The sequence below is a fragment of the Oryctolagus cuniculus genome, chromosome 3 (genome assembly GCF_964237555.1).
Source record: "Oryctolagus cuniculus chromosome 3, mOryCun1.1, whole genome shotgun sequence".
Taxonomy (NCBI): domain Eukaryota; kingdom Metazoa; phylum Chordata; class Mammalia; order Lagomorpha; family Leporidae; genus Oryctolagus; species Oryctolagus cuniculus.
In genome coordinates, this window is record NC_091434.1 from 174,315,494 (window position 1) to 174,339,878 (window position 24,385).

The window sequence follows — 24,385 nt, forward strand, 5'->3', positions numbered from 1 at the left end:
TGAGAAAGAACTGGGGTATTGATTCACCACTGCTGTTTCACATGTAACAATATGAGTTTATTATTCAACAATGCCTGGGGCTGGCACCGTGGCATAGGGTTGACCCTCCGTGCGTGCAGTGCCGGCATCCCACATGGGCGCTGCTTCAGGTCTGGGACAGCTGCTCCACTTCCAGTCCAGCTTCCTGCTAATGTGCCTGGGAAAGCAGCAGAAGATGATCCAAGTCCTTGGGCCTTGCACCCACTAGGGAGACCTGGATGGAGTTTCAGGCTCCTGTCACCTGGCTCAGCCTCAGCTGTTGTGGCCATTTAGGGAGCAAAGCAGCAGGTGGAAGATCTCTGTCTCTCCTTCTCTCTCTCTTTCTCTGCATTTCAAGTAAATAAATAAGTCTTTTTTTTAACTGCACCACTTTTCTTTTTTTAAGAATATTTTATTTATTTATTTGAGAGGTAGAGTTACAGACAGAGTGAAGAAGAGACAGAAAGAAAGGTTTTCCATCCACTGGTTCACTCCACAAATGACCACAATAGCTGGAGCTGGGTTGATCCAAAGCCAGGGGCCAGGAGCTTCTTCCAGGTCTCCCATGCAGGTGCAGGGGCCCAAGGACTTGGGCCATCCTCTACTGCTTTCCCAGGCCATAGCAGAGAGCTGGATGGGAAGAGGAGCAGCTGGTTCTCGAACCAGTGCCCATATGAGATGACGGCACTTCAGGCCAGGGCGTTAACCTGCTGTAACACTGCGCTGGCCCCAATAAATAAATCTTTAAAAAATAAATATTTAGGCTAATCCTCCACCTGCGGCACCAGCACACCGGGTTCTAGTCCCGGTCGGGGCACCGGATTCTGTCCTGGTTGCCCCTCTTCCAGGCCAGCTCTCTGCTATGGCCTGGGAGTGCAGTGGAGGATGGCCCAAGTCCTTGGGCCCTGTCGCTCCCTTGCCTGCAAAGGAACGACACTGCTCCCAGCTGATCGGCCTTCAGTAGGCTTTATTTAAACAGGAAGAAAGAGAAACCCTTGAGCAAGGGGAGCTCTGAAAGAAAGGGGAAGCTCCTGTCCCATATCACAAACAGCTTATATAGTATAACATTGCAGAAGCATGTAAGCAAGCTTAGTCCATGCTACAGTCCATGTGGCGGCGCTCCAGTCCGGTGCCTGATCACGCACAGTCCATGCATTCCTTGTCCAACCATAAAGGTGATCACGCGCCTTCATCCAATCAAGCTCCTGGTCACGTAGCAGGCGACTTGGGTGCTAACAACAAGCTTCCACCTGGTGTTTTCTCAGCCTTGGTCAGTGGGAAAAGAAGTACGGGAAGCCCCAAGGCCGTAGTTGTTTTGACTCTAGCCTGGGGTTATGAAACGGTCCCGATATCACAGCTCAACAGAAACCATAAACATCCACACAGCAGTAACTAATGCCAATGGTCAGCAAGCCAAGCCTTAGCATGTGGGCCCATGGCCGGCTCATGGGTTCCCACAGGGCCCTGCACCCCATGGGAGACCAGGAAAAGCACCTGGCTCCTGGCTTCGGATCAGTGCAATCTGCCGGCCGCAGTGCGCTGGCTGCGGCAGCCATTGGAGGGTGAACCAATGGCAAAGGAAGTCCTTTCTCTCTGTCTCTCTCTCTCACTGTCCACTCTGCCTGTCAAAAATAAAAAAATAAAAATAAATAAATAAATAAATAAATAAAAATAAATAAATAAATATTTGGCCAGCGCCACAGCTCACTAGGCTAATTCTCTGCCTGCGGTGCCAGCACCCCAGGTTCTAGTCCCGATTGGGGCGCCGGATTCTGTCCCGGTTGCCCCTCTTCCAGGCCAGCTCTCTGCTGTGGCCCGGGAGGGCAGTGGAGGATGGCCCAAGTGCTTGGGCCCTGCACCCGCATGGGAGACCAGGAGGAAGCACCTGGCTCCTGCCTTCGGATTGGCGCAGCGCGCCAGCCCCAACACGCCGACCATAGTGTGTGGGGAGCAACTCGGACTAGACTAAGTTACTGGAATTAAGACTTATTCTATGCATCTGCTCTCCCACAATATGGTGCTGAGAAGGGAGAAACAGCTTCTACGCAGCTGCCTCTTGCCAACTTGAGTGATGACCTCCAGGAGCTGATTGGAGGAGAGCAGCGTACTCGGCGTGTGGGCAGCCGAGTTGGGATTGGCGGAGGAGGACTATAAAGGAGGAGAGAGACGGCATGCACCAGGAACATCTAAGGGGAACATCTGAAGGAGCACCTGTGCAGCCCCCGAGTGAGCCAGCCCGCGGTGTGCCGCTCCCCCGCGGAAGTGGGGAATGTGGCCAGGGGGAACCGCCCTTCCACGGAGGTGGAAGGGTCAGTAGCCAACCCGGGAAGAACCAGCAGCAAACCCGGGGAGGGCCGAGCAGACGAAAGAACAGCGCAGGGTCCTGTGTCGTTCCTCCACGAAGAGGGGGAGCGACATAATGGTGCCGTGACTCGGATATGAAGCCTAGGCAGGGTTTAGTGTCGTTCCTCCATGAAGAGGGGGAGCAACAATAGTGGCCACTTGGGGTTGAACCAAAGGAAAAAGGAAGACCTTTCTCTCTGTCTCTCTCTCTCACTGTCTAACTCTGCCTGTCAAAAAAAAAAAAAAAAAAAAAAAAAAGAAAGGAAAAAAGAAAAGAAAAATAAATACTAACCAGTTCCTGTGGGTTCATATCTGTATTTTCTTAGATTTTGTATTTGTCTATTTGGCATCCATTCCCTGACGTGCTGTACAGGGAAACAGCGAGGACAATGAAGGCAACCTCAGTTCTTATCTCACAGAGAAGAATTTCCACCCGAAAGCAAGATTTATTTAAGGCAGAAATCTCCTGTCGCAGCATCAGGAGGGAGGCTCCAAGAGAGGAAGACCCCCACACGCTTGTTAACACCAAGTCTTTTAGGCACAATTCGGGGAGCAGAATAACAGCTAGCAGTCAATCAAAGGGCAGGACAAGACCCTTCAGAAGGCCAGAACTGTAATCCTGTCTAGCCCGCTAGGGATTGGGGAAAAAAAAAAAAAAAGCCTTCCGAAGGGTGGGATAGGTAACTTTTTATATAACTAGAGACTCAGAGGGTGGGGCTGGCCCTCTTTCTTGCCGAGGCGGCTTCTGGAGAGAAGCAAACATTTTACAGCCCCTTCTCTCCTTCCAACAAGGACCTGACCTAACAGTCGATGAGCCCATCTCACTCACCACGGTGTCACTGGAGGCAACGGGCTTATCTTTTTGCCAACAGAGTAAGAAATTATAGCTCACAGAGACAAAGGGGGCATAGTACAGCGCGAGTTACTGAAATATGTTCCCAGGGAGGAACGGGTCAGTGGAGCAAGCACGTGGCACCTCTCTTCCTGGTTTGTGGCTCCTCCCTTAAAGCCCAATAGGCGTGGACTGGTGATGTGGCCTTGAGGTTCATCGGGACAGGAGACAGCTGGATCAGAGATCCTGGTCTTACAGCAAGAAAAGAATTTCAGCTGTGAGACAGCAGCAGAAAGCATGCCGGCAAAATTTAACAAGGGGACGCAGGAGAGAACCGCGTGCCCACAGTGCTGGAGACTGGAGCTTGGGCCCGCCCTTTCTCCTCCCTGCCTCCCTCCGCTGGGTGTGGGATCCAGGACATTCCTCCCAGGACTTTATCAGCAGTGTTACTGACCTAACAGACCCCTTGGCATACCTAACAGACCCCTGGGGGAGGGTTGGGCCCCATCTGACAAGGTCACGGGACCTGGGTAAGATTCTCAAGGCGAACGTGCTGGTCTGATTCCAGGGCTTCTACACTTCTCCCTCCCTCAACCCCAGGAATCCCCAGCTATGTTCTAAGCTCCTCTTGCACACATAGGCTAGTGTCTGCCTTGCTACCTAAGATCATGATTGGCATTTCTGATTGACGTATCTTAGGGCTTTCAGCAGTGTGGGGTTATAAACTAGACTGTTCTAGTTGGCCTGAGCTCCCACTATATCAGGATATTTTAACAAGTTAAACCCATACTCAAAGGAAGGGTGTGTGTGTGTGTGTGTGTGTGTGTGTGTAGGAGAATCTTAGAGTGGAGGTATCTTAAGATTCTGTCCAGACAAGAGGAAAATCCATACATGCAGGAGGAAGAAAGAACACCACTAGGCAGCAAGGTGAACAATCCTAGCATTCACACAGAACTGGAGTTTGGTTCCAATTAAAAAGAGATAATACATAAAGCATTGAGTAAAGTTGTCACAAGGGTCTTGCACAGTAGTGAAGCTAAATTATTAGTTGCAAAATAAAAGCTACTCTGGATTCAGGTTAATAGACTATAAAAGCAAGCCTCAAATGGATTAGATTGATAGCCAAGTTACTTACATGCATGCCAGAACAATACTCTTTAAGAGAAAACAATAAAATCTAGTATTCAGCACTCTTTAAAGGATATAACCAAGCCTAGCACCAAATTTGACACTTACAACAAAAAATTCATAATTTCAGGATATGAACAAAAATTACCAGGCATTCAAAGGAAAAGAAACCATGAATCAGAATCAGAAGAACAAATACATGAAAGGTAGAGCTGACGGAATTAGCAGCAAAGGCCTTAAAACAGCTCTAGGGATATGTTCAGGCACGCAAGATGCAAGAACATGATAAGAAGAAAAATGAAATATTTAAATACCTAAATGTAACTTTTTAAAATATTTTATTTATTTATTTACTTATTATTTGAGAGGTAGAGTTACAGAAAAATGAGAGGTAGAGACAGAGGGAGAGGTCTTCCATCCGCTGATTCATTCCCCAGATGGCCACAATGGCCGGAGCTGGGCTGATCCAAAACCAGGAACTAAGAGCTTCTTCCAGGTCTCCCACATGGGTGCAGGGGCCCAAGAGCCTGGGCCATCTTCTGCTGCTTTCCCAGGCCATACCAGAGAGCTGATTAGGAAATGGAGCAGCCGGGACTAGAACTGGCGCTCATATGGGATGCCGGCACCACAGACAGAGGATTAACCTACTGCACCACAGCGCAATGAAAAGTACAGTATCAGAAATGAAAAATAACTGGACTAGGCATTACAGAAGAAAAGATTATTGAACTGAAAGACAGTAATACAAGCCACCAAAATGAAGTGCTTAGAGGAAGAATATAGAAAAAAATACAAATTTAGTGAGCTGTAGGTCAAGATCAATTGGTTTCATATACAATTATGCATCACTGAATGATGAGACTTCATCCTGAGCAAGACATTGTTAGGCAAGTTAATCATTGTGCAAGCACCATACAGCGTTCTTACACAAATCTAAACGGCACAAGCCTATCATTTGAAGTGGTCTCTTAATACAATCAAGAGACAGAATAAACATGAGATGTCTGGGGGTCCTGCCAGCCTAACACATCATACTGTTCAGCAGCAAACATTTTTATAAGTAGTAAGACAAATAACAATAAAAACTGTAGTAAATACATGAACTAGTAACATAGTTGTTTATCACGTATTAAATACTATACATAATTGTATGTATTATACTTTTATGTACTGGGAAGTACAGTAGGTTTAGTCACATCAGAATTACCAGACAAGAAATGCATTGATGACACTATGACATTTTGATTATACCAAGCTCTATTTCAGCTCTATTCCCACATGGGACCACCATCATATATGAGAGCCAAGGTTGACCAAAACATTGATATGCAGCACACGACTATAAATGTATTTGGAGTCCCAAAAGAAGAGAACAGAAAGAAGGGTACAGAAAAAAATTTTGAAGAAATTCATTCCAAAATTTCAAGTTTGGTGAAAACTAGAAATCCACAGGTCAAGAATCTCAATGAGGGGCCGGCACTGTAGTGCAGCGGGTTAAAGCCCTGATCTGCAGTGCCGGCATCCCATATGGGTGCTGGTTCGAGTCCCAGCTGCTCCTCTTCTGATCCAGCTCTCTGCTATGGCCTGGGAAAGCAGTGGAAGATGGCCCAAGTGCTTGGGCCCCCTGCACCCATGTGGGAGACCCAGCTCCTGGCTCTTGGCTTCCAATCAGTGCAGCTCCGACTCCTCACAAGGGCACCACATACAGAAGGCTTATAGGCAAGTTTTCCCTAATCCTTAGGGAGGACGGATCATTCCTGAGCCATTCACAATGTCCCAGAGCATAGAAGATTATGAAAACAGCCCCAGATCATTCTGGGAGCTTGTGTAATCCTGATATAAAAAATAAATTAGAAGAGTTTATGTCAAAAAGAAAACCATAGGCCAATCTGTTTTCAGAATAGTCTAAACAAAATAATAGAATACATTACTTAATAGTTTAGTACAACAAATTAGTGCTCTAAACAGAAATGCAATTATAGAATTAAAATATTGGAGCATTTATTGCTGTCTCTGGTCCCTGAGAACAGAAATCAAAGCACAGAGTGATAAGTGGAAAGAAAAAACCATTTTAGATAGGAAGGAGAACTCGTAGAGATTCTCTTGCACTCAATAACAATACGGAGTATGGTGAGAAGTGCTCCGGGCTGAGGGGTGCTCAGGTGGGGGTAGGTGGGAAGACCTGGGAGACGAGGAGCAGGGTCTGACAGGTGTGAAGTTAAGTGCACAACGGTGTCACTCGGATAGTGCCCCAGGAGACAGGATGGCCAGAACACAGTGTGGGAATGACTCTGAGTATGAAAGCCTTTATTAAATAAACCAAAGCAGCTGGGGGTATAGCTCAGGGGTAGAGCATTTGACTGCAGATCAAGAGGTCCCTGGTTCAAATCCAGGTGCCCCCTCAATTGTTACACTTTTATTTGAAGGGAAATATAGCTCCTGGTTATCTGGTAGACCCAGCCTCATGAAACTAAATTTTCCAACCAATGGCAAAGACCGAGTGTGTCCCTTGTGATATTTTTCATGACTTTTATTTTCACCTCATAAGCCACAATCCTAGGGTAGAGGAAGTATGTCCTAGGCTTTTTCCATGTCTACCTTGTGGCTAATTACCATCCTGGTTTTATTTGTTTTTAGTAAGCTTGTGTTAATAACATTTGATCTGAAGCAGCTTACAATAAAAGACACAATAAAACTCCAACCAGTCAAACAAGTATAAGAAGGCAAGTGCTGCATGTCTGAGGGGTGGTGAGTATTTCAGGGAGCCTGGACCGAGAGAAGCTACTACGGTGCAAAACAGACCTCACAGCTTTCTGGTGACCCAGCAGAAATGAAAACATATCAGTCTATCAGCTGAGAAAGATATTTTATTAACAGCAGACATTCAGATGATAATTTTTGTTAAAGATTTATTTATTTATTTGAAACTCAGAGTTACACAGAGAGAGGAGAGGCAGAGAGAGTCTTCCATCTGCTGGTTTACTTCCCAAGTGTCCACAATGGCTGCTGCTGTGCCGATCTGAAGCCAGGAGTCAGGAGCTTCTTCCAGATCTCCCACATGGGTGCAGGGGTCCAAGGACTTGGGCCATCTTCTTCTACTTTCCCAGGCCACAACAGAGAGCTGGATCGGAAGTGGAGCAGCTGGAACTTGAACCGGTGCCCATATGGGATGCCAACACTGCAGGCGGTGGGTTTGCCCGCTACACCGCAGTGCAGAAATTTCAGCTGAGGTTCCAAATTGAAACAGGTATCAGATACTAGAGGAAGTATGAGAGAGAGCCCTGTGTGGACATTCCACAGTCATACCCCACCAGCAGGCTTCACAGGGGTCAGTTTGATGGAGGTCAGGAAGCATGAGTGAGGAATACTTTTTCTCTTTTCCAGGGGGAAAGCGTTAGTGATGTTTTCTCCTTACCCCAAGCCTTGGGAAACAGTTTCAAGAAGTCTCAGTTCAGCGTTTGGCGCATGTAGTCTGGGGTCAGTGTGTGCAGTGAGGGAAGGGCGTGCCCAGCACGGTCAGGAGGGGCCAGAGCTGAGCAGGGGTAGCCAGCCGCGCAGGTGGAGGACAGCGACGCTGCTCTTGGAAATGGGTCTGAACAACCGGAGTCAAGTCGGGTCGAAGGCACACAGAGCAGCGAGAACCACCTGGAGCTGCAGTAAACCCTGCCCGGAGGCCGCTCCCGGGGCCCAACAGAGAGGGTCTGTGTGATGCAGACCTGGGAAGCCTGGGGCTCTGGTAGAAATGTTTGTATGGTCAAATGTTCCCCGTGGAGACCACTGAAGAATCCACGGGCATGCCCAAGGAGCAATGTTACACTCCTGCCTGGCCCAGAGAAAGCAGTCTAGCTTACTACAGGGCCGCTGGATAAGAACCTTCGTCTCCTCTCTCCCCTCCTTTCCTTCCCCCTCACTAAATGTGGTGGGGGAAAGGAAGAGGAAGGGGCGTGTCCCAACTCTCCCACTGCTACACAAGAGAAATTCAGATTGATTTCAAAATATTTTTTATTACACGGAACAAGAGAAAATACTTTCACTGAGAAAGTCTAAAGAGGACAGCGAGAGTCAAACGTGAAGTTGCTTTATTACTAATTCAAGTTCCATTGACAGATGAAGAGCAAGCAGATACCTCTTAAAAAGGTGGTGTCGGCGCTGTGTGGGCGAAGCCGCCGCCCTTGGTGCCGGCATCCCATATGGGCGCCGGTTTGAGTCCTGGCTGTTCCACTTCCAATCCAGCTCTCTGCTGTGGCCTGGGAAAGCAGTAGAAGATGGCCCAAGTCCTTGGGCCCCTGCACCTGCCTGGGAGATCCGGAAGAAGCTCCTGGCTCCTGGCTTTGGATCGGCGCAGCTCTGACCGTTGCAGCCATCTGGGGAGCGAACCAGCGGATGGAAGATTTTCTCTCTCTCTCTTTCTGCCTCTGGCTCTCTCTAACTCTGCTTTTCAAATAAATAAACAAATCTTAAAGGGAAAAAAAATGGTGTGGAAGCAACGCGTCGGGAGACCCGCGGACCTGTGTCTTGCCTCAACAGTGTTTGAACGGAACAGGCCTGGGGACTCTTACAGGCTGCGACCGCCTTCCGACCACCTCTCCAGTCAGGAGCTCCGGGACCCTTCTCGGGCACCTCCTGCTTCTGGGACCAGCCCGGCGGTTCTGTGCTCATCCCCTCACCGACCTCCCAGATTCGTCAGAATTATTCTACTGAGGTGCAGGCTGGCGTCAAGCGCCTGGTCACTTTGCATCTGCGGGCCTCCTCCACCTACCTCTCCCCCCTCTCTGGGCTTCTGTTTCCATCTCAGCGATGCGGCTCTGGAGGGCGTGGGCCACTTCTTGAAGATGCAAAACCAGCGCGGAGGCAGAGTGTGCAGAAGCCGTCTCAGGATGAGTGGGGCAGAACCGCAGACGCCGTGGGAGCCGCCTGGGCCCTGGACAAGACCCTGAACCAGGCCCTCCTGCATCTTCATGCCTTGGGCTCCGCCCACACGGACCCTCAGCTCCGTGATTTCCTGGACGAGGAGGTGAAGCTCCTGAAGAAGATGGGCGACCACCTGACCAGCGTCGCCGCCTGAGCGGCCCCCAGGCTGCGCTGGGCGCGTGTGTCTTGGAGAGGCTCACCCTCAAGCACGACTACCGGCGGCCGAAGCCCAGCGGCCTTGGGGGTGCTTTGTCTCCTGGTGTGCGGTTCTGCCTGAGCTCTCCTTCCAGCCCTAGAACCCTCTCCCAAACCTTGGACCAAATAGAAACAAGTTTTTTTGCTGGAAAAAAAAAGGTGAACTTTGGGTCTTTAAAATATCCACAGAATATACTGAATATGTTTATAGATGTTCATACATGGATGTTAAAGTTTACAAATAGGACTGCGTCCAGAATGTACGAAGAGTTGTCAAAGCTCAAAAAAAAAAATCCAATTAAAAATGGGCAAAAGACATCAACAGAGACAAAAAAGACACTTCAAGCACAAACGACATTTCACTGAGAACGTAGGAATCCAGTTGCCAAGTGAGCATGAGAAAAAATGTAAGCATGATTAGCCATTAGGGAAATGCAGATTAAAAACACCACGAGTTACCACTACTGCATAAGCACTGCTCAAACAAATGTTGACGAAAACGCAGGAAAATTGGATTACGCCTATATTGCTGCTACAGCTAGTGTAGATCGGGGTTTGGCAGGTTCTCACCAAACCAAGCATATGTTTCCTGTAGAACTGGACCATTGCACACTTGGGCATTCAGCCCAGATAAATGAAAGCTTGTTTTTGTTACAAAAACCCGTTTGTATCCACGAAGCTTTCTTCATAATGGCCCTGCACCCAAACATCCTTCCACAGGTGAAGGCGGGGTAGGGGGAGCACAACGCTGGCTTAGCAGGTAAAGCCGCTGCCTGTGACACCGGCATCTCATAAGGGCACCAGTTCGGGTCTAGCTGCTCCGATTCCAATCCAGCTCCATGCTAATGGGTCTGGGAAAGCAGCAGAGGATGACCCAAGTGCTTGGGCCCCTGCACCCAAGTGGGAGACCTGGAGGAAGCTCCTGGCTCCTGGCTTTGACCTGGCCCAGCCCTGGCCATTGTGGCCATATGGGGAGTGAACCAGTGGGTGGAAGATATCTCTCTCTCTCAAATAAACAAGCAAAAGCAAAACCAAAAAACAGGTGAATGAGTTTAAGTGAAGTGTGGCACGTCTCTACACACCTTGAATGCACACAACAACTGGACAGATCTGAAAAGCATCATGCTGAGTGCAAAAAATCAACCTCAAAATGTTCCATACTGTATCCATGGATACAGCAATCTCGAAGTGACAGCATCACAAAGAGGGGTGAGGAGGGAGGGTGGTTGTGGCTAGGAAAGCATGGCCTGAGGGGCCCCTGAGAATTGTTTGAATATTTACTGTGGAGGTGGCCACTCCAGTCTACACATGTCAGAAATGTGCATAGGACTAAAGACACACACACACACACACACACACACACAGAGCTGTATAAGTGGCGATATCTGAGTGAGATTGGTATCCCATCTCAATGTCAGTTTCCAGTGGTGATATTCACAATTGTACCTTTGGTGGAAGCTGGCTGAAAGAAACATAGAATCTCTCCATTCTCTAATTCTTACAACTACACGTGAATTTACAATTATCTGAAAATAAAAGGTTAAAAAAAAAACCAGAGTGGAGGGACACAGCCTACATTCATGCGAGCAGTTGTTTGTAGGGAGGGGAGGAACGGGCGTGTTTTGGGGGAAACGACTTGGCTGTCGGTGATGTTTTCTTTAAAATGATGAAGTTAGGCCGGTGCCGAGGCTCACTAGGCTAATCCTCCACCTAGCGGTGCCGGCACACCGGGTTCTAGTCCCGGTCGGGGCGCCGGATTCTTTACCGGTTGCCTCTCTTCCAGGCCAGCTCTCTGTTGTGGCCCGGGAAGGCAGTGGAGGATGGCCCAAGTGCTTGGGCCCTGCACCCCATGGGAGACCAGGAGAAGCACCTGGCTCCTGCCTTCGGATCAGCGCGCCAGCCGTGGCGGCCATTGGAGGGTGAACCAACGGCAAAAGGAAGACCTTTCTCTCTCTCTCTCTCTCACTATCCACTCTGCCTGTCAAAAAATAAAATAAAATAAAATAAAATAAAGAAGCGGTTTAACTTGGTATCAGGTACCAATGCTTGGTGTTAGGTATGTTTGTGATTCTAAACATATTCTGTATGATTTTTATAAAATATAAAATAGTTTTGATGGGGCCAGCGCTGTGGCGCAGCAGGTTAAATCCCTGACTTGAAGCTCCCGCATCCCATATGGACGCCAGTTCTAGTCCCAGCAGCTCCTCTTCCGATCCAGCTCTCTGCTATGTCCTGGGAAATCAGTAGAAGATGGCCCAAGTCCTTGGGCCCTGCACCCACTTGGGAGACTCGGAGGAGGCTCCTGGCTCCTGGTTCCTGGCTTCAGGGCAGCCCAGCTCCAGCCATTGCGGCCATCCAGGGAGTAAACCAGAGGATAGAAGACCTCTCTCGGTAACTCTGTCTTTCAAATAAATAAAATAAACATTTATAAAAAAAAGTTTTGAGAGACAAAGGAAGACCTTTGGGTGGCCTGGTGGCTATCCTGGTGGGGTGGGCAGGTGCACAGAAGGCCAGGAACACAGAGCAGGGGCTCTGCCGCGGGAAAGGTGCCTGACCGGGCCCGGCTTTGCCCTGCAGAGGAGGGGTCTCTGGTGCTCCCTGTGGGTTCAGTTTGGGTCCTGAGGAAACTAGACTTAGAGCTGAGCCTACCTGCTGGCTGGGATCCCTGGCCGAGGACAGGTCAGACGTCTCCCGTGCCAGTTATCGATAATTTACCTCTTAGCCCCAAAGGCAGCCCTCACTGCCCGCCTTGCAATAAAGGAGTGGGACTCTCGCTGTCTGTCCTCAGCTTGCGGGTGGCCTGATGGCCTGCTTTGTCAGCAGAGGGTACGAGAGGGACACTGGGGAGGGAAACGGTTCGTATGCCCACTGCCAGGTGCTCTTCTGGTAGGCTCCTGCAGGGGGCGCCACTTCGCAGTTCCTGAGCCAGCAGCCCCCAGCGGCACCCAGCAGCCAGGCACTGGCTGAGGGCATCTTGCTCGGACACACATGCCCATGCCCCCTCCTTGTGAATGGCGTCCCCGGCGCCCTCTTGGGCAGCTTCACAGCGAGTTCTGAGGGCAGCACGTGCTCGTGGCCGGAGCCCGAGAACTTCAGAGCGTAGCTTCCGGTGAGCCTGCAGATGCATCGCCTCCCCGTGCGCGGCTTCCCCACCCTGTCCCTACCCTGTCCAAGGACCTTTGCCTCTCAGCCGGGCGCAGGGGAAGCGATTTCTTCCAGACAGCTTCCTTCCTTGGGGGTCAGCTCAGTCCTCGGAGGCGGCTGCTCCCTACACCTGCTCCCCCTCAGTTCTCTAGGGTACTCTTCACCCCTCACTAGTAAACCCTCCGCACTACTCCAGTTTCCTGCTACAGTTAATACTTCTTTATATTACATTTGTCCTGTTCAAACTACCATGGCTTTCTGTCTCCTGATTGGACCGCTGTGCAAATTTGAGAGACAAAGACAAACAGAGCAAGCTCCCAACCTCTGCTTCATTCCTCAAAAGCCTGCAATGGCTGGGGCTGGGCTGAGACCAAAGCCAGGCGTCTGCAGCATAATCCAGGCCTCCCGTGTGTGTGGCAGGAATGCGGTGGTTTTACTCGGGTCGTCATGGCTGCCTTCCGGAGTACACATCACCAGGAAGCTGGGACTAGGAGCTGAGGGTGGGTATTGAACCAAGAACTTGGATATGGACGTGGGCCTCTTAGCCACTGGCCAACCACCCACCCAGCAGTCAGTGACCGGATCCTGACTGGGACAGAGTTCAGCGAGATGCTCTCATTGGAGACTCACACGTGAGTTTTGGGAATCGGTTTGGCTGTGTCTTTGAGCTTGAACGCAACACTAAGCCATGTACAGATTTTGTTGTCCCCAGAGGGACCTTCAGTGACCTTCCAAGTGGGTGTTAAGAAGTGATGGTGCTGTGTTAGCAAAGGATCCTTGTGGCATAAAGAGGTCCATTTACTGTTGGCAGGAGCAGTAACTGCTGAGTCAGCACCGACACCATAGGCGCTGTGAGTGTGAAGATAAATACTAATTACATGCTTCACTTCACAGGAGGGGGCATAGCTCAGGGGTAGAGCATTTGACTGCAGATCAAGAGGTCCCCGGTTCAAATCCGGGTGCCCCCTTGGTGGGACTTTTCCTGAATCCACAAAATCAAGTTTTACCTGATTAGCGGTCATATACTCTAGTTCCAGGACTAGAGCCTGGTACACAGCAGCCTCTGTGGCCACCCGCTGTCATTCAGGGTGGAATTCAACCCCCAAATCCCCTTCGAGGATCTGTCTCCAGGTTCCTCACTCCTGGCAATTTCGGTATCATCCAGGAGCCAGCTCAGAGCCAAAACCTACACCAGCTGAGGATTCAGTATAAATAATAATTAACTAGGTTACTGATTTCCTAGGGCTGCCTTAACAAAGTACACACGATGGGGGGAGGTAGGAGAGGCTGCTTGCAGTAGCACGAGTGCACTGAAACCAAAGTGCTCATTGCGCTCTCCCTGAAGGCGGCGGGGAGACACCTACCTTGCCAATCCTTGGCTTGTAGACCCATCATTCCCATCTCTGCCTCGATCATCTTGTGGCTGTCTCCTTCCTGTGTGTCTCTCCCCCCTTCTTATTTTTTAAATTTTATTATTTATTTGAGAGGCAGAATTAGAGAGAGAGAGTAAGAGACAGAGAGAGGAAGAGCGTCCAACCGCTGGTTCACTCCCCAAATGGCTACAACGGCCGGAGCTGAGCTCACCCAAAGCCAGGAGCCAGGAGCTTCTGGGTCTCCCACTTGGGTGCAGGGGCCCAAGCACTTGGGCCATCTTCTGCTGCTTTCCCAGGCCATAGCAGAGAGCTAGACCGGAAGGGAGCAGCTGGGACACAAACCAGCTCCCATATGGGATGCCAGCACTGCAGGTGGAGGATTAGCACACTGCGCCACAGCACTGGCCCCTCTCCCCTCTTCTTATACGGACACCAGTCGTATTGGGTTAGTGGCTCACCATGCTCTATCTAGTAGGACCTCTTCCTAACTATTACGTCTGCAATGACCCTAGGTGTCCAAACAAAGTCACAGTCTGAGGTGATGGGGTTAGGACTTGACCGTACCTTCTTGGGGGACAACAGGAGGGAGAGGATTGAGCGGGAAGACTGAATACCATGGAAGCAGCCCCCCTTGGGCCTGGGGGGCAGCCAGAAGAGGGTGAAGGTGTTAACATCTTGGAAGCTCAAGGAGCATCTGTGCTCGAGGGCCCAGGTCTCTGGGGAGGAGGCGGTGACTCGGCGAGCACCGACTGCGGCGGCAGGCGCTGCAGGTGACACCGAGGGGAGCCCGAGTTGGGCGGGCAGGAGCGGATCTTTCTCCTGATCTGACCACAGAGCCCGCTGGCAGGAGCAGGCAGGAAGCCAGCTGGCAAAGGGTGAGGCCGATCCACAGAGCCCTGCCGGTCCCTGCAGGCAGAGCACAGGAGGTGGCCGTGGGCCCACAGCGTCCCTTCCTCAGAGGCTCCTGTCATGCAGGGGAGGAGGGCTGACTTCAGGGAGAACCAGCCTGAGTCCTAGGCGTGGTTTTATCCAGAGAGTCGCGATCCAGTTTGCAGGCTATGGCTTCTCCCTTCCAGGGGCTGCGGCTTGAGCAGGCCCCGGGGCGTTCTGAGTCTGTTCCCAGGGGCTCAGAAACCACAATATGGTTGTCACATAGACCCTGCCGGCAGTCAGGGAGTGCTCCCGGGGCACTGCCCTCATTCAGGGACAGAAAGTAGAGAGCTGGGGAGCTGGGCAGAAGGAAACCTGCTGCTTCTCTAAGGCAAGGAGCGAGTGGGCAGTGCCGCAGGCCTGGTGACTCAGAGACCAGCCAGAAGCAGGTCACAGGCAGAAACGCTGGCTCTAGCTGCACTTGGAAAGGGAGTGCGTTGGGCCTCACTGAGGCAGGTGGGGGCATAGCTCAGGGGCAGAGCATTTGACTGCAGATCAAGAGGTCCCCGGTTCAAATCCGGGTGCCCCCTAGCCTTTTGGCCATGAGAAGAGATCAGAAAGAAATCTGGGGTCCTTTCCTGTTGGCCAACTTCTTGACAGAAGATCCTGTGTGACCCATTCTAAATGTCACTAATAAAAATCAAAGCCACCTTAGAATTCCACTCCCAACTAAAGTATTCTTCCAGAACAGACAAAAGTGAGCGTTTACCACCAACATACCTTCACTTAAAAAAAAGAATGGAAAATACATATGCTAGAGAAAAGCAAAATGATCCTTTATGGGCAGACTGGGCTACAAGAAGGAATGTTGAACAAAAAGATGGGCACACGTAAGTATACCTACTAGTAACATCTAAATACAGGTCTTCTGAGATAAAACTTAAATACTGATCAACAATAGCATAAGGAATAAAATGATCAAAGGTAAAGTATTAAATGTAATCTGGGGGAAGAACAAAGATATTAAGTACCTTTAAACTTTGTAAATTGCCCACAGAAATTTCTAGTGTAGGGGCCAGCGTTCTGGCGTAATGGCTTAAGCCACTGCCTGCAATACCGGCATCCCATATGGGTGCCGGTTCCAGCCCCAGCTGCTCCACATCCAATCCAGCTCCCTGCTAATGACCTGGGAAAGCAGTGGAAGTGGCCCATGTCCCTGGGCCCCTGCGCCCGTGTGGGACTCTCAGAAGAAGCTCCTGGCCCCTGGCTTCGACCTGGCCCAGCCTTAGCCATTGCAACGATTTTGGGAGTGAACCAGTGGATGGAAGATCTCTCCCTCTCTCTGTCTCTCCTCTCTCTATAACTCTGCCTTTCAAATAAATAAAAATTGTCTTAAAAAAAGAAATTTCCAATGTAGCACTTTCAAACTAAAAAAATACTTAATTTTTTTATTTATTTGAGAGGCAGAGAGACACAGAGACAGCCAGAACCCTCTTCTGTTGGTTCACCCCTCAAATGCTTGCAATAGCAGGGGCTGGCAGGACCAAAGCTGGCAGCCAGAAACTCTTGCACGGGTGGCAGGTACCCAATTATTATTATTTTTTAAGCCATCGTTCTGTTTTTCTTTTTATTTATTTATTTTGAAAGTCAGAGTTACACAGAGAGAGAAGGAGAGGCAGAGAGAGAGAGGTCTTCCATCTGCTGGTTCACTCTCCAATTGGCCGCAATAGCCAGAGTTGCGCCAATCCGAAGCCAGGAGCTTCTTCCGGGTCTCCCACGTGGGTGCAGGTGCTCAAGTCCTTGGGCCATCTTCTGCTGCTTTCCCAGGCTATAGCAGAGAGCTGGATGGGAAGAGGAGCAGCCAGTACTAGAACCGGCGCCCATATGGAATGCCGGCACTTCAAGCCAGGGCCACAGCGCCGGCCCCAGGAACCCAATTATTTGGCTCATAACCACTGATAGGTTCCTAGAGTCTTTACTGGCAGGATGCTGGAGTCAGAAACCAGGGCTGAGAATCAAACCCAGGGTCTCCAGTGTGGGACACAGGCATCTTAAATGCCCACTCCCAGTGTTGCTTTGTTTTTTTCAAGATTCATATATTGACTTAAAAGCCAGAGGCAGAGAGAGAGAGGGAGAGGTTTTCCATCTGCTGGTTCCCTCCCCAAATGGCCGCATCAGTCAAGAGCTTCCTCCGGGTCTCCCGTGTGGGTGCAGGGGCTGTGGAGCAGCTGGGACTCGAACTGGTGCCCCGATGGGATGCCGGCAGTGCAGGCGGCGGCTTTACCCACTATGCCACAGCACCCCCCTTCCCCCAGTGTAGCGTTCTAAAAGCCATGTTTTTTTTTTTTTTTTTTTTTTTTTTTTTTTTTTTTGACAGGCAGAGTGGACAGTGAGAGAGAGAGACAAAGAGAAAGGTCTTCCTTTGCCGTTGGTTCACCCTCCAATGGCCGCCGCGGTCGGCGCGCTGCGGCCGGCGCACCGCGCTGATCCGATGGCAGGAGCCAGGTGCTTTTCCTGGTCTCCCATGGGGTGCAGGGTCGAAGCACTTGGGCCATCCTCCACTGCACTCCCGGGCCACAGCAGAGAGCTGGCCTGGAAGAGGGGCAACCGGGACAGAATCCAGCGCCCCAACCGGGACTAGAACCTGGTGTGCCGGCGCCGCTAGGCGGAGGATTAGCCTAGTGAGCCGCGGCGCCGGCCAGCCATGTTTTTACCAAGTAAAATGAGTTACGGGAATGGAGAGCATATGCTAGCAGACAAAATCTAAGAAATGAGAAAAAAAGTCCAAGTTAATCCAAAAGAATGCAAGAAATGAAAAATGGACGAGAAGTGGAGCAAGGAGAAGCAGACAGTTGGGATAAATCCTGACACATCAAGTTACTGGGCCCAATGGTAGCTGGGTTTTGCAGGGCTGCCATGACGAAGAACCACAGGCTGGGGAGCTTAAAACAACAGAACTTGGCCGGCGCAGCGGCTCACTAGGCTAATCCTCCACCTTGTGGCGCCGGCACACCGGGTTCTAGTCCCGGTTGGGGCGCCGGATTCTGTCCCGGTTGCCCCTCTTCCAGGCCAGCTCTCTGCTGTGGCCAGGGAGTGCAGTGGAGGATGGCCCAAGTGCTTGGGCCCTGCACCCCATGGGAGACCAGGAGAAGCACCTGGCTCCTGGCCTCGGATCAGCGCGGTGCGCCGGCCGCAGCAGCCATTGGAGGGTGAACCAACAGCAAAGGAAGACCTTTCTCTCTGTCTCTCTCTCTCACTGTCCACTCTGCCTGTCAAAAAAAAAAAAAAAAAAAAAAAAACCCACACACAGAACTTGCTTTTCTCACGGCTCTGGAGGGCAGAAACCTGAAATCGAGCTGTCAGCTGGGCCCTGCTTTCTCTGAGGGATCCGGGGCAGGACTCTTCCGCATCTTTCTCTCACGGTCCTTGGCTTGTAGACACATCACTCAACCCCTGCCCCCGACCACGGCATGCTCCTCATACCTGGATCTTCACACAGCCTTACAGCAGGGACACCGGTATTGTGGGACTAGGGCCTCATTTGACTACACGATTACAAATAAGGTCACGTGCACAGGTACGCAATGGGGTAAGGGCACGGTTACAGCATCAGCACCTCGCTCCAGGACACAATGCACCCCATGACACATGGCGTCCCTCTGAAATGCACGGAGAACTTCGGAAAATAATGTTTGTCGAATTCATACAGCACGTTGCATATAGCTAGTCATGTTAGTGTGCTTGTGGTGTGACTATACTACAAATTGTTTATTTATTCTAATGTTAATAGGTTTTTTAATTTGCAAACTTTGCGGACTATGCTTTAATGAACATTCAAGAACATGTCTCATATGCACCTCATATCTTAGGACTACTAGAATTATTATCTTAGAATTATTAGACATAGGATAGGCTTATACAGATGTTTCTTTGCTGATGATAGTTATGTCCTGATAAACAGCACGAGTTGAAAATGCACTTAATACAGGGCCGGCGCTGTGGCATGGCGGGTAAAGCCACCGCCTGCTGTGCTGGCATCCCATATGCACGGGTTTACAGCCCCAGCTGCTTTACTTCTGTCCAGCTCTCTGCTATGGCCTGGGACAGCAGTAGAGGATGGCCCAAGTCCTTGGGCTCCTGCACCCACGTGGGAGACTAGGAGGAAGCTCCTGGCTCCTGGCTTCGGAACAGTGCAGCTCCAGCCATTGTGACCATATGGGGAGTAGACCAGCAATGGAAGACCTCTCTCTCTCTCTCTCTCTCTCTCTCTCTGCTTCTGCCTCTCTGTAACTCTGCCTTTCAAATAAATATATAAATCTTAAAAAAAGATATGATTATTTGGATAACCACTTTAAAAATAAATGAAAAATAAAAAAATTTTAAAAACCTCTGTGCCACCAAAAAATAAAATAAAGTACTTGTTAAAGTCTCCTACATATTTTTCTGTGAGTCCTTTTTTATTTATGATTTATAGGTGTTCTTTATATATTGTGGATTCAGCCTTTTATGGGTTAAAATATGGTCTTCCATTCATTACTGGCTTTGCCACATTTTTTTTTTTAAAGAGTTACTTATTTATTGTGAAAGTCAGAATTACAGAGAGGGAGACAGAGAGATCTTCCATCCTCTGTTTCACTCCCAACAAGGCTGCAATGGCCAGGGATCGGCCAGGCCAAAGCCAGGAGCCAGGAGCTTCTTTCAGGTCTCCCACATGGGTTCAGGGTTCCAAACACTTGGGCCATCTTTCGCTGCTTTCCCAGGTGCATTAGCAGGGAACTTGATTGGACGTGGAGCAGGTGGGACAGGAACTAGTACCGACATGAGGTGCTGATGTCACAGGCAGCGGTCTTACCCACTATCACACAACACCAGCCTGGCTTTTTCTGGCTTTTTCATATTCTGGAGTATTCTCTGTGTCTTGTTTTAGAAATAATTTGGTAACTCTAATCAATGATATATTTTCTTATTTTATCTTCTAAATGTTTTATAGTTTCATCTATAACATGTCTATGATCCTTCTGGAATTGATTTTTCTGGAGGCATGGTGATACCCATTTTCCCCAACAAATCTTCTTCCACTGGTCCATGCACACATGGGTCTGTTCTTAAATTATTTTCTATTCCATTGATCTGCCTATCTTTCCCTGTGCTAAAATGCTCATTTTCGTAATCATTATTGCAATGTAACTTGGGTATCAGGTAGAGCAAGTTATCTTGTCACATAATTTTACAGTTTGCTTCATTCACTTGTCTCACCAAAAATAAAACATGTCAATAATTTGTTTGAAATTGCTTGGAATGTCTAAACCAATTTTAGGAGAACTGAGACATTTATGATACCAGTTATGAAAAATTTTATCCTGTCTAAAAATATATATAATTTCTCACGAGGTTTTATTTTTTTAAAGATTTATTTATTTCTACTTGAGAGGCAGATGGAGAGAGGGAGTCAGAGAGGAAGAAGTCTTCCATCCACTGGTTCACTCCCCAAATCACCGCAATGGCCAGAGTTGGGCTGATCGAAACCAGGAGCCAGAAGCTTCTTCCAGGTCTCCCATGTGGGTGCAGGGGCCCAAGCACTCGAGCCATTTTCCACTGCTTTCCCAGGCCATTAGCAGAGAGCTGGGTCAGAAGTGGAACAGCCAGGACTCGAACCGGTGTCCATGTGGGATGGCAATGCGGAGGCTTACCCTACTATACCACAGTGCCAGCCCCAAGGTTTTATACTTTTAAAGATCTTGTTCATATTTTCTTTTTTATTTTTGATTCTTTTAAACTATAATAAATATTATCTTTTTTTTTATTTTTTTTTTATTTTTGACAGGCAGAGTGGACAGTGAGAGAGAGAGACAGAGAGAGACAGGTCTTCCTTTTGCCGTTGGTTCACCCTCCAATGGCCGCCGCTGCAGCCGGCGCACCGCGCTGATCCGATGGCAGGAGCCAGGATCCAGGTGCTTTTCCTGGTCTCCCATGGGGTGCAGGGCCCAAGCACCTGGGCCATCCTCCACTGCACTCCCTGGCCATAGCAGAGAGCTGGCCTGGAAGAGGGGCAACCGGGACAGAATCCGGCGCCCCAACCGGGACTAGAACCCGGTGTGCCGGCGCCGCAAGGTGGAGGATTAGCCTATTGAGCCACGGCGCCGGCCCTTTTTTTTTTTTTTTGACAGGCAGAGTGGACAGTGAGAGAGAGAGACAGGTCTTCCTTTTTGCCGTTGGTTCACCCTCCAATGGCCACCGCGGCTGGCGCGTTGCGGCCAGCACATCGCGCTGATCCGAAGCCCGGAGCCAGGTGCTTCCTCCTGGTCTCCCATGCGGGTGCAGGGCCAAGCACTTGGGCCATCCTCCACTGCCTTCCCGGGCCACAGCAGAGAGCTGGCCTGGAAGAGGAGCAACCGGGACAGAATCCGGTGCCCCGACCGGGACTAGAACCCGGTGTGCCGGTGCCGCAAGGTGGAGGATTAGCCTATTGAGCCGCTGCGCCAGCCAATAAATATTATCTTCATACAATTTAAGTTGCCTGAAGTGGCTGAAAAAATACAACTATAATTGAAAGATATTTTCTTTTTTTATATAAAGATTTATTTATTTATTTGAAAGACAGAGTTACAGAGAGGCACGGGCAGAGAGAGAGGTCCTCCATCCGCTGGTTCACTCCCCACATGGCCACAACGGCCGGAGCTGCGCCGATCTGAAGCCAGGAACCAGGAGATTCTTCCTGGTCTCCCACTCAGGTGCAGGGGCCCAAGGACTTGGGCCATAGCAGAGAGCTGGATAGGAAGAGGAGCAGCTGGGACTGTAACTGGCGCCCATATGGGATGCCGGCACTGCAGGCAGTGATTTGACCCTCTGTGCCACAGCACCGGCCCCGAGAGATATTTTTTAATTGTATTGTTGTCATAAAACGCACACAACAAATCACTTACCATCTTAACCCTTTTTACTTACACAGCTCAGTGCTACTGAAAACAGTCACAATGTGCGACCATCACCACCAGCCACCTCCGGAACGCCTCATCTTGTGAACCTGAAATGCTGTACCCGCTAGACAGTAACTCCCGTTCTCCCCTCTCCCCAGCCCCTGACAACCTGGATTCTACATCCATCTCTGCGACATTGACTACTCCGAGTAGCTGTTGGTGGAATCACACAGTGTTGGTCTTTCTTCACTCAGTTTCCTCGCTATCCCTCCATGTTCTGGCACGCAGCAGAGCATCCTTGCTTTCAAGGCCGGGTAATATCCCCCCGCAGGGATGTGCCGCACTTGGCTTCTCCATTCACCCACTGAGGAACACCTGGGGTGCTTCCAGCTCCTGCGATGATGCTGTGAGCATAGCTGCACAAATATTTATTTGAGACCCTGCATTCAAGTTCTTTGGGCACACACACTGAAGTGAAACTGCTGGAGCCGGGGCCAGCATTGTGGCATAGCGGGACAAGCCACCTCCTGCGACACTGGCATCCCGTTATCGTGTCCCAGCTCTCCACATACAGTCCAGTTCCCTGCCAGTGGCCTGGGAAAAGCAATGGAAGATGGCCCAAGTGCTTGGGCTGCGACCCTTGTGGGAGACCTGGATGAAGCTCCTGGTGCTTGGCTCCAGCCTGGCTTTGCACTGGCCATTGTGGCCACTTGGGGAGTGAATCAGCAGATGGAAGATCTGTCTCTCCCTCTCTCTCTGTAACTGTCAAACAAATAAATAAATCTTTTGTTTAAAAAAGAAACTGCTGGATCCTATAATAATTCTACCTTTAATTTTTTGAGGAACTGCCATGCAGTTTTCCATAGCAGCTCTACCGATCAATTTATATTCCCATCAACAAGGCTCAAGGATCTACATTTCCCCAGATCCTTGCCAAACACTGTTTTTGGTTTGTGTGATAGTAGCCCCCCTAATGTGTATGAGGTGGAATCACATTGCATTTGTGTTTCCCTAATGGTTAGTGATATTGAGCGACTTTTCATGTGCTTACTGTCCACCTGTAGTCCTTTTTTTTTTTTTTTTTAGATTTATTTATTTATTTGAGAGGCAGAGGCAGGGAGAGAGAGAAAGAGAGAGGGTAAGGTCTTCCATCCACTGGTTCACTCCCCAAAAATGGCCGCAATGGCCAGAGCTGGGCCCATCCGAAGCCAGGAGCCAGGAGCTTCTTCCAGGTCTTCCACGTGGGTGCAGGGGCCCAAGCAGTTGAGCCATCTTCCACTGCTTTCCCAGGCCACAGCAGAGAGCTGGATTAGGAGATAGAGCAGCTGGGACTTGAACTGGAGCCCTTATGGGATGCTGGCACTGCAGGTGCAGAATTATCCACTACACCACAGTGCTGGCCCCTTGTAGTCCTTCTTTGGAGAAATTTCTACTCAAGCCCTTCAGTCATGTTTGTTTTTATTGTTAAGCTTTGGGAGTTCTTTATAGGAACATTAGGCTTTGTCTTCTTTTTTTTAAAATTAATTAATTTATTTCAAAAGCAGAGTTACAGAGTGGCAAAGGCAGGGAGAGAGAGAGAGAGAGAGAGAGAGAGAGGTCTTCCATCCACTGGTTCACTCCCTAAATGGCCGCAGTGGCTGGAGCTGTGCTGATCCAAAGCCAGGAGCTTCTTCCAGGTCTCCCACACAGGTGCAGGGGCCCAAGGACTTGGGCCATCTTCCACTGCCTTCCGAGGCCATAGAAGAAAGTTGGATCAGAAGTGGAGCATCCGGGACTCAAACCAGCGCCCATATGGGACAACGGCACTGCAGGCATCAGCTTTACCTGCTACACCACAGCACTGGCCCCTCTATATATTCTCTATATTAATTTATTATCAGGTATATGATTTACAAGTATTTTCTCCCACTCTGTAAGACTGCCTTTGCACTTTGTAGATATTATCTTTTTTAGCCCCTAAAGATTTATTTATTTATTTGAAAGGTAGAGTTACAAAGACAGAGACAGAGACAGAGAGAGAGTCTTCCATCCACTGGTTCACTCCCCATTTGGCTGCAATGGCCGGAGCTGCGCTGATCCAGAGCCAGGAGCCAGGAGCTTCTTCTGGGTCTCCCATGCGGTTGCAGGGGCCCAAGGACATGGGCCAACTTCTACTGCTATCCCAGGCCATAGCAGAGAGCTGGATGGGAAATGGAGCAGCTGGGACTGTTACTGGAGCTCATATGGGGTGCCGGCACTGCAGGCGGCGGCTTTACCTGTTACAGCACAGTGCTGGCCCCTCATTACTTTCTATCCTGTGTTCGTCATGCTTTTGTCTCTCCATGCTTTCTTTCTTTCTTTCTTTTTTTTTTTTTTACAAGCAGAGTGAGACAGAGAGAGAGAGACAGAGAGAGAGAGAGAGAGAGAGAGAGAGAGAAAGAAAGGTCTTCCTTTTGCCGTTGGTTCACCCCCTAAATGGCCGCTACGGCCAGTGCGCTGCGCTGATCCAAAGCCAGGAGCCAGATGCTTCTCCTGGTCTCCCATGGGGTGCAGGGCCCAAGCACCTGGGCCATCCTCCACTGCACTCCCGGGCCACAGCAGAGAGCTCGTCTGGAAGAGGGGCAACCAGGACAGAATCCAGCGCCCCAACTGGGACTAGAACCCGGTGTGTCGGT

At 49.8% G+C, this 24,385-nt stretch overlaps 3 non-coding genes across 3 annotated transcripts; all 3 read left to right on the forward strand.

Annotated features, from left to right (window-relative positions):
• The first annotated feature begins 6,651 nt into the window (after positions 1 to 6,651).
• Positions 6,652 to 6,723, forward strand: TRNAC-GCA (transfer RNA cysteine (anticodon GCA)). Its single transcript has one exon. It is a non-coding gene; the product is annotated as a tRNA-Cys (tRNA).
• A 6,744-nt stretch (positions 6,724 to 13,467) lies between these two features.
• Positions 13,468 to 13,539, forward strand: TRNAC-GCA (transfer RNA cysteine (anticodon GCA)). Its single transcript has one exon. It is a non-coding gene; the product is annotated as a tRNA-Cys (tRNA).
• A 1,793-nt stretch (positions 13,540 to 15,332) lies between these two features.
• TRNAC-GCA (transfer RNA cysteine (anticodon GCA)) lies at positions 15,333 to 15,404 on the forward strand. Its single transcript has one exon. It is a non-coding gene; the product is annotated as a tRNA-Cys (tRNA).
• Positions 15,405 to 24,385: the final 8,981 nt, after the last annotated feature.